This window comes from Opisthorchis viverrini (genome assembly GCF_000715545.1).
Source record: "Opisthorchis viverrini unplaced genomic scaffold opera_v5_38, whole genome shotgun sequence".
Lineage (NCBI taxonomy): Eukaryota > Metazoa > Platyhelminthes > Trematoda > Opisthorchiida > Opisthorchiidae > Opisthorchis > Opisthorchis viverrini.
The window spans coordinates 1,602,905-1,618,584 of record NW_008751695.1 but is presented as its reverse complement, the minus strand read 5'-3'; positions in this window follow the sequence as shown (position 1 = coordinate 1,618,584).

Below are 15,680 nucleotides of genomic sequence, written 5' to 3'. Positions count from 1 at the left end.
TGTATATTAAGTCGACAGAATGTAAATATTCTTAAATCCTAACCATACTTGATGGGTCTTCTTAACAGAGGTTGAAAGCCTCAGGACAAACAATATCCAAACTTTGACTTAAATATGGATGACACTAAGGTCTAACCTACCTTGGATTGCAACTGTGTGCTAACGAGCTAACTGTCGGGAATTTCCCGGCTGATACACGACACTGTAATGGCCCAGTGACAGTCAGTTTTTCTACGCTGGATTTGGTCATTCCTAACCCCATCGTCCTGTTCGGTGTGGTATACTACCGCTGCGGAAAACACAACTTCTCCAATTTCAAATGGTGCTACTGACCAAATAAAGAAAGGCTCCATGCGGTATTGATCAAATAAATCAAGTTTGGCGGAGCGGAATTCGCCTGTTCTTAAAACTAAGGGTAAGTATGTTGATCTCAAGAGAAAAGGCGAGGGCATTGAAAAATCCGCAAGTGAAGAGAAATGCAAGCATGTTCAAGGGCCTGACCAGAAAATTAGATCTGTTTAAAATCCTTGGTGAGCGCAAAGACGATTCCTAATTAAGCCCGGAACCGAGTGTAGGATGGTTACACTGTGCTTTTAATCTTTTCGAATCAGATATGAATATGTCATTTGCTATCTTATTATGGAGATGTCTGTCTTTGGCGTAGGCAAATATAATACTTGCGAGAGTCATACCATAATGTTGTTACTTCGAGCAATTTTGTGAGAAGTTTGCTAGTGTAATGTTTTGTACCTTTACCTTGCTTCCATTATAACATTACGTACTTTGTCAACCGCATATCAGTTTCTGTTTGAATAGTAAAAAACTACAAAAAACTACAAAACAGTGCATCGTCTGTCAACGCAGTGCAGTAACTTGGCATGCGAAATCACCTATTGGTTTATTTGCAGTTTCAGATGCTCGATACTCACAAGTTCGTCTTGATATTGTTGGTCCACTTTCGTCATCATCACTCATATTCTTACCATGACTGATCGCGTCACCCGTTGGCCAGTAGCGGTACCCATTTCGGATACTTCAGCTGAAACAGTAACCTTTTCGTTTTTGCAGCATCTGGTGATTCACTTTGGCGTACCTACCTCCGTTGCCACTGATCTAGGTTCATAATTTCAGTGTGATCTCTTCCGTGAGTTTTCTACACCTTTGGGTTTTCATCAAGTTTAGGCGGGGCCCATTAGACGCAAAACACTCTTACCGGTGGAAATTTTTGCGCTAAACTGTTGCATTTTGTTGCACATGGGCACAAACCTATAACCACCCTAATCTACGTTAATATTTTTGCGGCACACCAAATTTCATTGTCCACATAAGGAACAATACCTATGGAGATAAAGTCTGGTGAAATAATTTCACAGCATCGCTGAGACCCCGCGATGCATAAATGAGGCACAAAGTTTGAACATGTACTCTGTGCTCAGCTTTATTCCAACACGGCACGTCATAGTTTTTGAAAATGTAGATCCAATGTGCGAATTGTGCCCATTTCGACAACCGCGTATCACTACCGTTCCCACGGTTTGGCTGAATGTTTCCATTGCTACTTTAGAGCTGCATTGGCTGACTGAATGAACCCATCTTCATGGTCCTCTTCTTTACCCCCATTTTGCTTGCTACTTATCCCACTATTAAGGATGATATTTACCTTTCACAAGCCGAAATAGTATACGGTACATTTTTACGTCTACCTGATGAGCTGGTTCCTCCATCCTGACACACCGCTCGAATCATCCGCCACATTCGTCATCCGTCTGAAACACCATAAGTCTGGACTTCATGCGACACCGTCAATACAGTCAACGCAGAAAGAACAAATCTCAACCGGTATCTATTCCGCACCATTTATATTCATCCGAAATGACGCAACGAGGAAACCCCTCTAACTCTGTTGTGATGGTCCCTTCAAGGTTGTCGAACATCATTCCTAATACTGCCGAAACTGAAGCACCCACGACCACATCCAGCAATCCTGTATCCAATCAGCAAACCATCTACCCAAGACACCACTACCGCCAACCTCACTCCTTCTGCCAGTCGCTCCGGACGGTGCGTCCGTTTCCCTCAACACTCAGCTGATTACGAAACTTGAAGTGAGCAACTTTTTGATTCGTTACATTCATTATCTGAGCGCATCCCCTTTTCAAGGTCAACGCCGCAGTGGATGATTAGTGTGGAATTTTGTACCTTTATTTTGCTCCCATTATGGCACTATGTATTTTGTCAGATTTTTGTTTGAATATGAAGACCCGCAAAAACGCACATTTGTACAACTTCACGCAATACAAACGTGGTCACGTGCTTCGAATTTCTCTTCCGGTTTCGCTCACGCTTACAGCGATCATTCGCGAGTCTCATGTTCTAACTCTGGTATCAAAATATTTCAGCCTAATTTTGGAGTCCATTTTATGTGGGAACTGTTCAGAAGAAGACCCCTTGAAAACCATGATTGGATTACAGTTTATTCGCTGGCCTGGACCAAAGACGAACTATTTTAAAGAGGACAATTATTAGTGAGTTTGTTCCATCTGACTTCTTCATTATTGTATACTCAATCTAACGTTATTATTTTTATTGTCACATGCTCCTGATGAAGAAACCTATTGGGCAGCCAAACCACGGCAAGGGTCTTAAATATAGCCCCTATAGAAATGGACATCAGGTTACGTTGTAAAACAACGGTTGTATCACCGCGCACATTCCCAGACTTCGACCTAAAACACCGCCCGGACAGTCGATGGTCACGGAACCCGGTGAGCTACCAACGTTTCAGGTTGCATCAACGCGATCCGACTGGATGCATATGATATCGATATTATTTTTTACTCATCTTCAAACTATACTATTTACTCAGGGGTAGGCAAATACATACAACTAACATCAACCTTCCAAATTCGTAGCGCCCACAAGTGCATTGGTTTGTCACTGACGGGTACAGTGTGGTGTCAACGATGCGCGCCAAACAACGGTGAGCGGAATATTGGCCCAGTAATATGGGTTGCTGTCGTCCTTTCCAGCGACATTCTCCTGATTCTCGTTGACGGTGCGATCACATGGGCCTCACAAGAAAACAAGTCAAGGCAGGCTCAGCGAACGGGACAGGATCGTGCATGAGTGTAAGGTCAGCGGCACCTACTCACAGATACATATGTTAATACATAAGTGTCTGATGGGAAGACCTTTGCGGCAAGAAGAGCGAGGAGTACGGAAAATCAAACAGATGGAGAATAAAAGTACACAGGCGGAGTAAGCAAATGATTAGGAAAATTATCTTGGGGTCAAGATACATTCAATAAGTGTTTTTTGCTTACCTGACATTTCCTTCTCAGGTTGGACAGAGTTAGTTCTTAAGCTTTTGCCCCGGAATTTCCAACGCCAAAAAGGCTCAAGATATCCCCAGGAGGTCTCTAAACAGGGAATACAAAATGATTCTGGGGCTATAGACCGTGGCTTTAAGTAAATATCAAACTGACATCATCCCATCGATGCACACGTGACTCTGCAAAGCAGGATTTCTATCAAAGTGTCTTTATCGACACCATGATTTTAGCCAATCACAAAATTAGATGCAGTATCGGCTTGGCAAGAGTGAGTACCGAAGGTGGCGTAAGTCTAAAAACAAAGCACACATCCCATTCTTTTAACTTTTGTGCAATCCGATTGGCCCCTAGACGAGTCAATTTTATGCAAATTCTTGCCTACTATTGGCCGTCTAGACTCCCAGGATGTCCCCATGTAGCGTGACAAAAAATAAGTGGTTGGGTTTATAGCAGAATACGTTTCCCAAGAAAAAGCCCATTCGGTGGTAATGAGGACCCTGTCTTTTTTACTCTGCTCCAACTATCCGCAAACAATTGCGATGTTGATTTTAATTTTCCACGTTTTGTATACAGTAGACATTACCATTTTCATTATCATGGCACTCTCAAAGTCAGCGTTCAGTATGCTCTTTATTTAACAACTCTGCTTTACGACAACAAAATTTTATCCTAAATCACACTTTATCAGATACATATGAGTTCATCCACATATTTTAGACCTGGGTTAATTTTCTGTCCACAACCCACTCTAAGCTCTTGGTTACTATTACCATAACAACGATCTACATTTGGGCAAAAGTAAAGAACGCAGAAAGGCGAAAAGCCTTCTCACGATAAAGGATGGGGGGTCAAATTGGCACATGACTTCCAGATTTTTGAAACACTGCTCAGGCAGAGTAATGACAATGACTAACCTCATTGCCTCCACCCTGGTCAATACGCTCAGTTTCTGGCGTCTTTAAAATAAGATTCCGGTTGACTATTTTCATCGCATTCCCCCTTGTTGTAAGCAATCTCTCACTATTGTGCATGAAACCAGGTTTCCTGAAGAGCAATGTCTGTCACCGTGAGCGATTTTGGAGATTTGGACTAAAGTATTTCGTGGGGGGAAATTGGCGGCCTCACACGGTTGACAGGTTTGCGAAAGCAAGTCACCCTGGTATCTTACTTTGTTTCCAATGTTGAGTCCGCCTTTTGCGGCGTTTTGACAGCATTTCGACTAAGATGTTATTTCAGGGTCTTCTATTCTTCGCACTATTTCCAATTTGAGATTCCCAACACGAAACTTTGAGTTACGCGTAAGTGTAAGAATCATGAGTATCGAGGTGATAAATTTGGTTTAAAGGTCTGCGGTGGGCCAACAATTGGCACCAACAAGTCCGTAAGTCCGTTACCAATCGGCAAGATGAGGTGAAAAGCCCACTTGATAGAAGAAGGTTGGCCCGGTAGTGTGGACTTCGGTAGTCTCTTTTGAGGTCGGCCTCATGATCCTGAAAGACGATGCCTTCATCTGGAAATTACGTTAAAACAAATCAAGTCAGTCCCAGAGGACGGATCATTGATGCACACTGACAAGTAGGTTGTGTACGTATATCCACACATGCGCACATGCTAATACACTAGTGTTAGGCTGGCCGGTCTTCACGGTAGGGTAAATGGTGTGTGCATATAAGCTTAATGATTGGAGATCAAGGGTACTTGGGTGGATTAAACAAGTGTTAAGTTAGCTTCCTGCTCCGTGCCATAATTCCTCCATGACTTATTGTGCACGAGGTCAGGGACAAAGGAGAACAATGGTCAAATGTTTACTTAGCACAATGTCATGGGTAAGCACACGAAGGTTGTCTGATTACAGCGTTCCATGTTCGTAAACACTTGGTGAGCACCAACGCGCATTAAAAAGCGCTTGCTTATAGGCGACAATTGGTATACAAACCTGAATTTTGCCTGAAGTACTTCCCGAGTGACCGTCTAAACCAAGTCACGTCGTATGGTTGGTACACAAATTAAACAGCTTTCATAACAGGTTTCAAAATGCCTTTTTCGGGCTAGAAATTTCAGTAGCCCGAGGAAGTCTGTGAATACCGGTTGAAATTTGATACACCAACAAGCACGGCTGCAGATAAAATTGTTTCAAACATTCACGTCAAATTGCCACACGAACTTCAAGTGAAACCTACGCATGTGACGGAGTTCCGCCCAAATCACTCCCTACCAACCCAGATACGGTATACATATTAAATAATCTCAGAATGCCCCTTATTAAAGCAACTTTGTAGATTGTGCATTGCGCATTGCAACCTGAGGTGAGCGACTTGACCATGTACGGAGCAGACTGAGATGGGACGGCTCAAATGAGTCATATGACGCCAGTAATTTTTGACGCCATTTGGTGCCCTGGGGAACGTACTGTACATGCTCTACTGCTAAGATCTCATGGAAACAATTGCCACTCTACAGATAATTGCCTAAAACTAGTTACAACAGCACGCAGGGGGGCTGTTGGATGCTAGCGGAGCAGCTTTTCATGCATAAAAACAGAGATTGTGAAAGTAAGATTAGGGCTCTATTCAGAGAAAACAAATCAGAGGAAATAAAACGAAAGAGCGTCTTTTGGAAGAACGCAGCCCAGAGAATATGATGGTTGCGTGTTACCAGATCTTGTGGTGTATCTTTACACACGAGACAGGCATTAATCCCCATGTATGTATCCTAATGTACGCGCATTGCAAAAGCCGATGGTACGTAGTTTTTGGGAATATGCCTTCCTGATCGGATATGCAAATCCCTACTAGCATGCGCCCTTAAGTCGCGTTTCCCCAATTACTTTGGATGATGCCTCTCATTTACGGATTTGAGTACTTCTTGGTTTAACGTTCATAACCCTTCCTTCCATTTGATCTCATTGTGTCTGGGTGATCAACGAAGCTATCGAGTCCTAAAGAAAACCGTCAACGCACCGCTTGCGTCATTCATAGTGGATGGTTTACCAAACCCTTATGGTGATACAGGAAAATACTATCTAAATGTTGGAGTCATCAAGGGCAAGTTGGTGAAGTATTTTGCAAATGGAGAATGAGTGTTTGTGTTATTCTAACGGGCTTATGAAAGTGCATGACCAGGGCGCTGCGGCTGACAGAAAGGGGTTGGGCTTTCCTCGGTTTCCTTTACGCTGTTTTTGGGATGCTTACTCACATGCCGGCACCTGATCGTATAGGTTGTGTGTCGCTGACAAGCGCGCGGATATTCGGCAGAATCGTCTGTAAGCGGCAGAAGCCATCACACCGAAGTGAAATCTCCTCCACAGTAAAGGCAACAAGTGACAGGTTAATAAAATGTAGTTCTAACTCCGGGGTTATTTGTCCACGATTCCTCATATCTAATTGAGCAATGTAGGCTCCATGAGAATGGTAATCTGGTTATATTCCCAAGGTTGATTCACTTCAGTGATCACGGAACATCTAGTTTTGAGGTTCCTTCCCAACTAGTGGGTGGCACGTGGCTAGGAATGATCATAGCAACATAAGACAAATAGGAGAATAGAGGTTTGGTATGTGTAGCACCAAAGTGCATGATGGTGGAGTAACCCTAATAAAGCCGGCATGTCTTAAAAGTAAAATAGTCCTACCGAGGTTTAATCACGGTATGCTTCAGGATAGCGGTGGTCATGAATCACCGCTTTCGTGAAAGCAGCATGGAGAAAAGAACTCAATGATTAGAAGCCAGATTTTGAATGATATATCACAGGTGGGCAGAATGCCGGACCGTGCACTGACGAACGAGTAATAAAGTGCCCCAAATAGTGCCTCGTTCTGCAAGAGCCTGTGGATCAAGTACATTCTTTGCAACTGATATTACAACATCGTTTCAAATTTACAAGTCCTTCCACGACATACTTCATTGGCCCTCCAACTGAGTTTTCTTCGGTGGCCGTATTTCATTGTAGACAATCCTCTTGGCCTTAGGTGTCCACCTGAAACTAGTGAACCTCAAGTCCAGCTGATAAACCGTATCGTGGTAAACCGTGAACTGACACCCGAGCTTGAACAAGCTGCTTCTGGTACACAGTAAAGTTGTTTATTTTCCCGGGGTCTACTTAACTTAGGTTGAGAAGGATGATGAACTCACCATTATTTGGGTATTGAACGGCACTTGTAAGGACGCTCTATCGTTAGGTTAGGTCCCTTAACTGGGTAGACGAGTTGGTTCATGTTGATATTGTTTTTATTTAAAAGAGTTCTGCCATGTGATGAGAAATTGTAAAAGGATGGAAACTAGAGTCGATTTAACTAACCATATTGGACGAGGTCAGGAATAACTTCAACGGCGTTTCGACAACGTCGGGCGTGCCTTCATACAGCTAAACTCCGTCTTCTGGGAAAGAACTATGATCAGTTTATGCAGAAAATCGGGGTTTGGAACCCCCAAATAATGAGAGTCTAAAACGCCTCATCCTACTACTCGTAACTAATCCCAATCAAAGATAGTACCTGCTGGGGTTTTGGTATCTGTTGCGCAATAAACATGCTAAAATGGTCAAACAAACCCTGTTACTTTCAGTCTGTCTAAGCCAGTTTCCGCCCCGAGAGACAACGCAGACCTAACCTATTAGGGGCAAGAATGACATGGATCAACTTGATCTATACATTGTCTAGTGGGTTCATTGCTAGCTGATGCTGGGTCGCGATTTGTAAATATCTGACGGCCGATCATCTGCCTGTTCATGGTGTTTCCTATACACTTCTCAGCTCAATGGTGCTGTCTCAGAAGATGGCTGTTCGAAAATAAGGAAGACTAAACAAATCAGGTTGATAAGGGGTCTATGAGATGTGATGGGACTCTGCGACGTCTTATCGACATCTCGTTTGGTTGTGCTTAGCCGAGCTCCAAAGCCTGAATCTTGGAAGAACCGGGAACCGTACACTAAAGTAAAGCGCTTGAGCTGGCTCTCAGTCATTGGGCCGGGTTTGAAACGCTCGCTTCCCCTATTCCCGTCTCCCTAAAAAAACATCGTCTTCTGTGGTCTATTCGATGCCCTGCCAAAAGGTGCTGAACGCCGATGTTTGACAGCTGAATATATCTTCTCAGAATTTCGACCATTCCATTAAGGCTGAAGGCTTAGGACGGCTTGAAGAAAATAAAGTTGTAATACCTCCCATGTTTGGATCTGACTTTTCATCCGTTCTGTCATTTTTGAACGCCACTGTACTGCCTGAATCAGACGTCGACTTTGTGTGACCGGAAAGCTAGTCGAATCTGATTTATATGATTGAGGCCACGGCCGCGTCAGCCGGCGCCCGGACGTTTTATGGGCCAGCAATTATATTCAGCTGTACTTCCCCGAACTTACGGCTGTTGAAATTCAACAGACTGACAAATAGACCCACCATAGTATTTAGGTTGGCTACTTGGGTGTCAAAAAACTCATTTTCTGTAATTTAGGCCACTAGAATTCAACGTTCTCTACGATTGTGTCAATTCGCCCCAGTCCGAGGTCTAAATAGCGTCAGGTCTTTTACTTTCAGGGCCTGCTTCTTCCCGTCCTCTTCCCCACAGTCTGTAGCAAAGCTAATAAAATACCGATGCTGAACCATGGGACAAACCTTGGGAGATAGACTTAGTATACAGTCACATGACTGCTTGTTGGTTGGTGGTTTTAGACTGCTTTCTAAAGGCACAGTACGTCAACTGCAACCGTCAAAACCAAATCAATCTGGCTAAAAAGAAGGCCGGTTCCGAAACAAGTTTTCTTGAGAAGGTAATTCGGATCATTTCGATGTCTTCCAGTAGCTCAAAAATGAGCCCACCATTGCTGTCATAACCTAAGAAAAGTGACAACTTACTATTCGAGGGCAATCAATGATCCATCTGATGGATTTTGCAGCAGTTTTACTGTAGCCATTCTTATGCTGAGGCGCTTGACCTCTGGTGTCTATAAAAACATGCAGCGACACCATCCACTCTCTGACGGCCCTGAGTCATTTGAAGCCCAGGTGGCTTGAACACGCACTTCATATCGTCTAAATTCTCATCGCCACCACTGTCGTCTGCAGAACGGTGCTGTCGTTTTTGGGGCTAGTCAAAATCTAGATATTCACAATATATGTAACGCCTCGGTCTCCGCTGAATTCGGCAGTGGAACCAAAAATGACCAACCTGGTGCGCAGAATTTACCGCTGATCGACGCATTTGAGCAGTGGTTACTTGAGACACCACTACAGACCTCAAACCAACCTCGCTGAGGATGGCCACAGTAAAGTAAGGAGAGATGGTCAATCATTATTGGAGGTGATATTCAAACCCATCACAACCTTGTTTACGTGTTATCGCGATTGTAAATCACGTGCCTTCTTACTCAAAACAGCTGGATCATTTTGGTGCATGGGATAGATGGTGATGCCTTGCTCACCAGTGCTTTCAATTGAGTGACACGCGTCCATTTTGGCCACCCAAACCATTACGATATACCATACTTCTGGTTACTGAATGGAGTTGTCGTAGTGGTTTACCCATCAAGGGTCTTGACTGGACTCAATGCTTTTCAGTGTGTGCGTTAGTGATCCTTTCGGATACGTTTTTAGGAGAATGACCTCATGCATGATGTTACGTCTGAGATAGGATGGCTCAGTACAGATTTACTGCCGGAAATTCGTGGTTCGAACCAAACCTCTGCGTGTCGACGTCTACTGTCTAGTTTTGCGCAGCCCGGAAGTATCCTCGCCCTCGTGCTTTCTTCGGATGGCATGACAGCTAAGCTGTGAAAGGGTGTTACAGCTTGACGATTATCTTTTATTATTATTTATCTCAAAATGTCGGTCAGTCAATACGCCGGCTGATATAGTTCTGGTTCCCCGACCTAAGAGTGTCAGCTAACCGTATTGGTCGGACATTTGTGCTGCGGTGATTCTACTGGCTGTGGTGTCTGAATCTTACTCCGTAGTGTGGTAATCGGTATCTATTTCAAGTCATTATGTCCTGTGCGACGGGGGGTGATAGCGGTTAGATATTTTCCAGGCAGCCTGCGTGTCCATTTTTTATGAATGGAGCGATGCCGCCTTCCTCCAAGAAAAGACGGGTTGGAAAGGTCGGTGGTGTGAATCCCACACTTAGATTGCTCAACAGTTGACCATGACCACAGGCACATTATTCAGCACGCTAGAATACTTTTAAAACCAGTGTCAGGTGCTGCCCAAAAGAAACCCGCTGTGCGCAGCCGCATCAGGGTTTAGGCAGCTATGCGTTAATCCACGAAGTTTAGCGAGTCAGACCATTGAGTCATTGACTCCGGAACATTTAAGAAGGCCTTAACAACCGCCATCTCGGTTCAAACTTTTTACTCCGAATCTCGGTCCCTGAACAACACCTCACATCCTTCCATCGAGTTGCAGTCAGGCTTTCGAGTCAATGGTTCAAGTGGGGAACCTCCACCAAACCCTCTCCTTCAGCCTTGGCAACCGAGACGGGTGATTTGCTACCACAGATCTTCCTTCACTGTCTCCATCGCAAATATCTCAACCCAAATCCTTGTGACCTGTTAAGTTACTAATAATCTATCCATTTCCACGTACATTGGCTTCTGTCCAGCAAAAGAAATTAAAACATACCCTTACTAAATTCAAGGACTCTGTTCGACATTGTTGCCTTAAACGTGCTTACTCTGTGTCAGGTTGTGCAACAAGTAGCTCTTAGTCAGTCGTTCTCTCTTTCGATCAACGTAAGTTAGCTCTCGGAAACAATAACGGTAATAATGTTTATTTACCAACTTGCAGGGAACATGCCGACTGAAACATGAGCTGGCCTTACAACCTGAACGAGACAGGCAATAACACAACCAAAGAGACATGCTTTCCACATAAAAGTTACCGCAGTTGTGGCAACCGAAAAAATGAGGGCAACCGGGGATACGATATGACTAGTTCAAAGGTTCAGTCATTCACCCCGGACTGCTCCGGGCGCACCCAGGTTTCTCGCACTTGAGTGTCTTTTGATCCAGATGCGCTGGCTCCTGGTATCTCCAGTTTGGGAGTTTTGCTCGATCCTTCTTCTGAGTCAGCTTTGTAACAGCGGCATTATCTCAGCCGTGTTCTCGTTCTGATCTTCCTGAGCTGGCGTTTTCAGCAGAGGAACCACCAAGGGTGCACAAATTCTAGTAAACACGTGCAGCACACTACATTTATGTATGTATGCGGTGACAACTTTCTGGGATTTATGACGCCTTCTAGGCGTGTCGCGGACAACCGATGTTTAGCGGATACTGAAATCATGATAAGAACTTGAGTCCAAACTTTCAAACAACCAGAGATCGCTGCGATACTGGACCTGAAAGCGGCCCGGTCTTCTGGACTTTCACGCGCAGTCTGGGCTTTTTTGGCGAACCAGCGCGAGCGGTGAGGCGATTTTTGTGCAGGATTCCCGCTAACCCCGCTGACTTGGTGGTTGCTGGCTTGGAACCGAGGTCGAGTTGTCACTTGAGTTCGTAATGGAGCATTGTCAAAAGCGTGAACTCATTGGCCATAACATCTATGGTTTGAAACTATCTTCTGCGTCTCCATTGCACCCATTCAGACTGAGCCAACCAAGTAGAATCTCAGCCCTCATGTTTTCTTCGGGTGACATGGTGGCTAGGCACAGAAAGAGGCTTACAGCTGGATGATTATTTTTTATTCGCAGTGACCGCCCTGGCCCGCGGATTCGGTTTGTTCAGCATCACGTTCGTAAACAGAGGACTTTGACTAACAGCTTTACTAAACTACATTCCGGTTCATAGTCGTCTCTAAACTGGTCTCTAAGCCGGTCAACCAAATCAAATGCGCCCTGGAGACCCGAAAATACTGAAATTGTGGGTCGTTTTCAGGACTGGTGTTGTTCTAGCATCTGATGAAATGTGAAGACTTGGTCAAGGCACCCTCCACCCAGGCGGAATCCCACTTGATGCTATAGAGGCTGTGTCCCACGCACCACCGTAAAGCAACGAAGCACGAGTGACACTAAAAAATTCATTATGACCACGGTAAAGCTGTAGTGGTTTGGCTACCGTAGTTACTTTACCAAGAGCATGAGGCAAAGGAATAAAGAAAATGATGCTAGACTTAGCATGCAATAATGAAGAAGTCAGATGGAACAAACTCACTAATAATTGTCCTCTTTAAAATAGTTCGTCTTTGGTCCAGGTCAGTGAATAAACTGTAATCCAATCATGGTTTTCAAGGGGTCTTCTTCTGAACAGTTCCCACATATAATAGACTCCGAAAATAGTCTGAAATATTTTGATACCAGAGTTTGAACATGAGACTCGCGAATGATCGCTGTAAGCGCGAGCGAAACCGGAAGAGAAATTCGAAGCACGTGACCACGTTTGTATTGCGTGAAGTTGTACAAGTGTGCGTTTTTGCGTATTCAAACAAAAAAGCAAAATAAATGTATAAAACACCACAAAGTTTATCCCATGTGATCACCAAACAAGGAGCACATCTATGATGATGGGCAAAATCAACTAATTCTCGAGTTTTTTTGGACGTTTCGTTTTCTCAAGTGCAGGCAGAAAGATCAGAGAAGCGGTGATTTGGAACTTCACAACCGTTTTGAACGACGCAGATGGGAGACTATTGTGACCTACTGAACGGTCGTCCGAGCATTGTTTCGGGCCATGGCTTGCTGCTCTGCACACTGTGTTATATCAAAAGGCATGGGCGATTCAGACTAAAAAAGGTTATTACAACTGTATTTATAGCGTAATCACAGAATGTTCCACAAGTTCGTGATGAAATCTCTGTTAGGGATGGGAAGCGTCGAGCTAAGGACGCTCGATCCGGATTGGCTGGAATTCTGACCAACCACAGCATAGCTTTATTCGGTCCGTAGCCTGTGCATGACATCTGCCCAAACAATGTGGTGTTCGGTCACTTGGGGCGACTGTCCTCCGGACAGAGGTTATCCGGACCAGAAGCTGGGTGGCGCTTGAGAGAACATATGCAGTGATAAACCTCCGACTCCGTGGTTGGTCCTACATTCACCGTCCAAGGTTCCACGTGGCACGGGTGAACTGAATAGTCTTCCGGCATTCCGGGCCTTCGGGGTTTGTTCCATTTCCCTGGTCTTCTGTATCCACCACACTTCACGGTCGGTTTGCGCGCTTACTTACACTTGTCCAAATCCGCCGCGTCCGTCCGGGACCGGGTGAGATGTTTCTCGGAGACTTAATTAAAGTACTGGATATCCAGTGTTTGAATGGTCCTGGTAGCGCCGTACCACAAGCAAAACTGCGAAGTTGGCGATTTCGTCCCAGTATTATTTCAAATCCTTTGGTGGAACTTCTGGAAGAGACTCCAGAAGACAGTAGTCTTCAAAATAGTTTTCCTCGGTCGCAAATCTGCTTTTGATTCCGTTATGACGATTATAATCGCCAGAATGTTTGCAGTAGTGCCTGGCGATAAAGGGTGTCTCTTCTGAATTCCTGTCTCTCCTATAGGTTTTACGTGCCTGCGATGGGCGCTTACTTGTCTACTGTAAAATCTCCCCTGAGTTCAGGACCTCAATTGGCGCCAGGCAAGGATATCCTCTGATGCACCTTATCTTCAATTTCGTAATCGACATTTCACTTGTTTTCTTTATATGCCTGTAACACCCCGAGGGTTAGAATGCTCTCGGGAAGTTCGCTCAGTGACATTGAGTATACCCTTCTCAGATGAGACCATTTATAAATGCAAGCCACTTTAAATGACCTAAATTATTCTTTCGCACAGTTCAGAATTTGTTTTCAACCTGTAAAGTCCTGGTAGAAGGTTCAGTTAGATCAAACCCAAATCCCATGCTTGTAGATGAATCGATCGGCGTGGTAAGTAAGCTCGTTGTTGTTGAGCTCGAGGTGGCTCGGTGGTGACGGCGCGGATACACTGACCGAAAGATCCGTGGTTCTAACCTAACCTGCACATCTCAGTCGCTCCTATCTAGGTTTGAGCGAACTGGCAATATCTCGATCCTGGTGCTTCCTTCGGGTGGCACGGCAGTTAGGCACCGGAAGGTTGCTGTAGCTGCACTAGCATTATTCTATTTCTGGGTAGCTGCATAAGTCCCACCGGTTTGGCAAAGGATGAGCTCACGTCCTGATTTTGGAAAGGCAAGACAGCGTCAGCCGACGTCTGACATTGACGGCGCCGACGTGACATCAGTGTGCCCCCCAAGGGTGTTGTATACGCTAGTTCGGTGCATGCTATTCTATTGATCAGGGGCTTGACCGCAGTGTGAAAAAGATCTTGGAAGACCATCGGTGCCAATGAATAGTTCAGTGGGTCCGATGGGACCGTTAGGCCAGTAATTCCTGGGCAGGCAGAATGGTTTTTTAAGAAAGCTAATTCCCTCCCTCCCTCTCAACAGTTCAACTGGCCACACTCAACAGGTTACGCGGTTTAGCAGAGGAACGTTTCTCCCATAAAGCCATCTTCACCCAACCATGTCTCGCATGAAGACTCAGGGACGGTCAGTCCATGACTTGACAGTGTACCATGGAAGTCTTACCAGTTAATTCGGTCACTTTTGTAACTGCCGTGTCCCCGAATGGGGAATGGACACAAACCAGTGGTTAGTGAACTTGTCAGATACGGCTGTCACATAGTCAATAGCGATCTTGCATCGAAGTTGTCGCCTTCCTCGCTTCCTGTCTTATCGGTCAAACAAATTCGATGTCAATGAACTGCCTGGGTCATACATTCGAACGCGTGGCTCTCATTCCCTAATTCTCCATATTCTCGGCGGATGAAACTAGTGGCCGGTACCACTGTCTCGGCACATAGTTTGTAGCTTGACACTGACTGACTTACTGTCTGGTGTTTTCATTCACTCTGTCTGGGCCGGGCGGACGGTTGAAAGCCCGGCTTTCAACACTCTGGGCTAACACTGAGTTACTTAACCTGCAGGCGATCTGTGGGGTTAAACAGTGGAGCGGAAACTTGGTGACACTGTGCTTGGACCTTGCTGCCGATCGTGCCTCAAGGCGATACATGATATTCTTGGAGCGCACACATCCCCGACCTAAAGCTACCACCTTGACGTGGTGGTCGGGCTTGAGTGCTGCAGCGATCCCAAGGGCTACACTGGCTGGAACTTCGTTCCACAAGGTGCGACCATGCCAGGAAGGCCAAAGGGGAGCAGCCAGATCAAGAGCAGCGAGACCCTGCACTACGAGTAATCGTGGTATGAGGCGGTCTGGGGATAAAGTCGTACTGTCCTCTGTGACAGGAGTGTGAAGGCAGTAAGGTGTTTCCCCCAGGCGACCAGCATGTCCATATTTATGGAAGCAGCGATGCTGCCTTCCCCTGAGGAAGGACGGGTTAGAAAAGGTTGGCCCCAAAA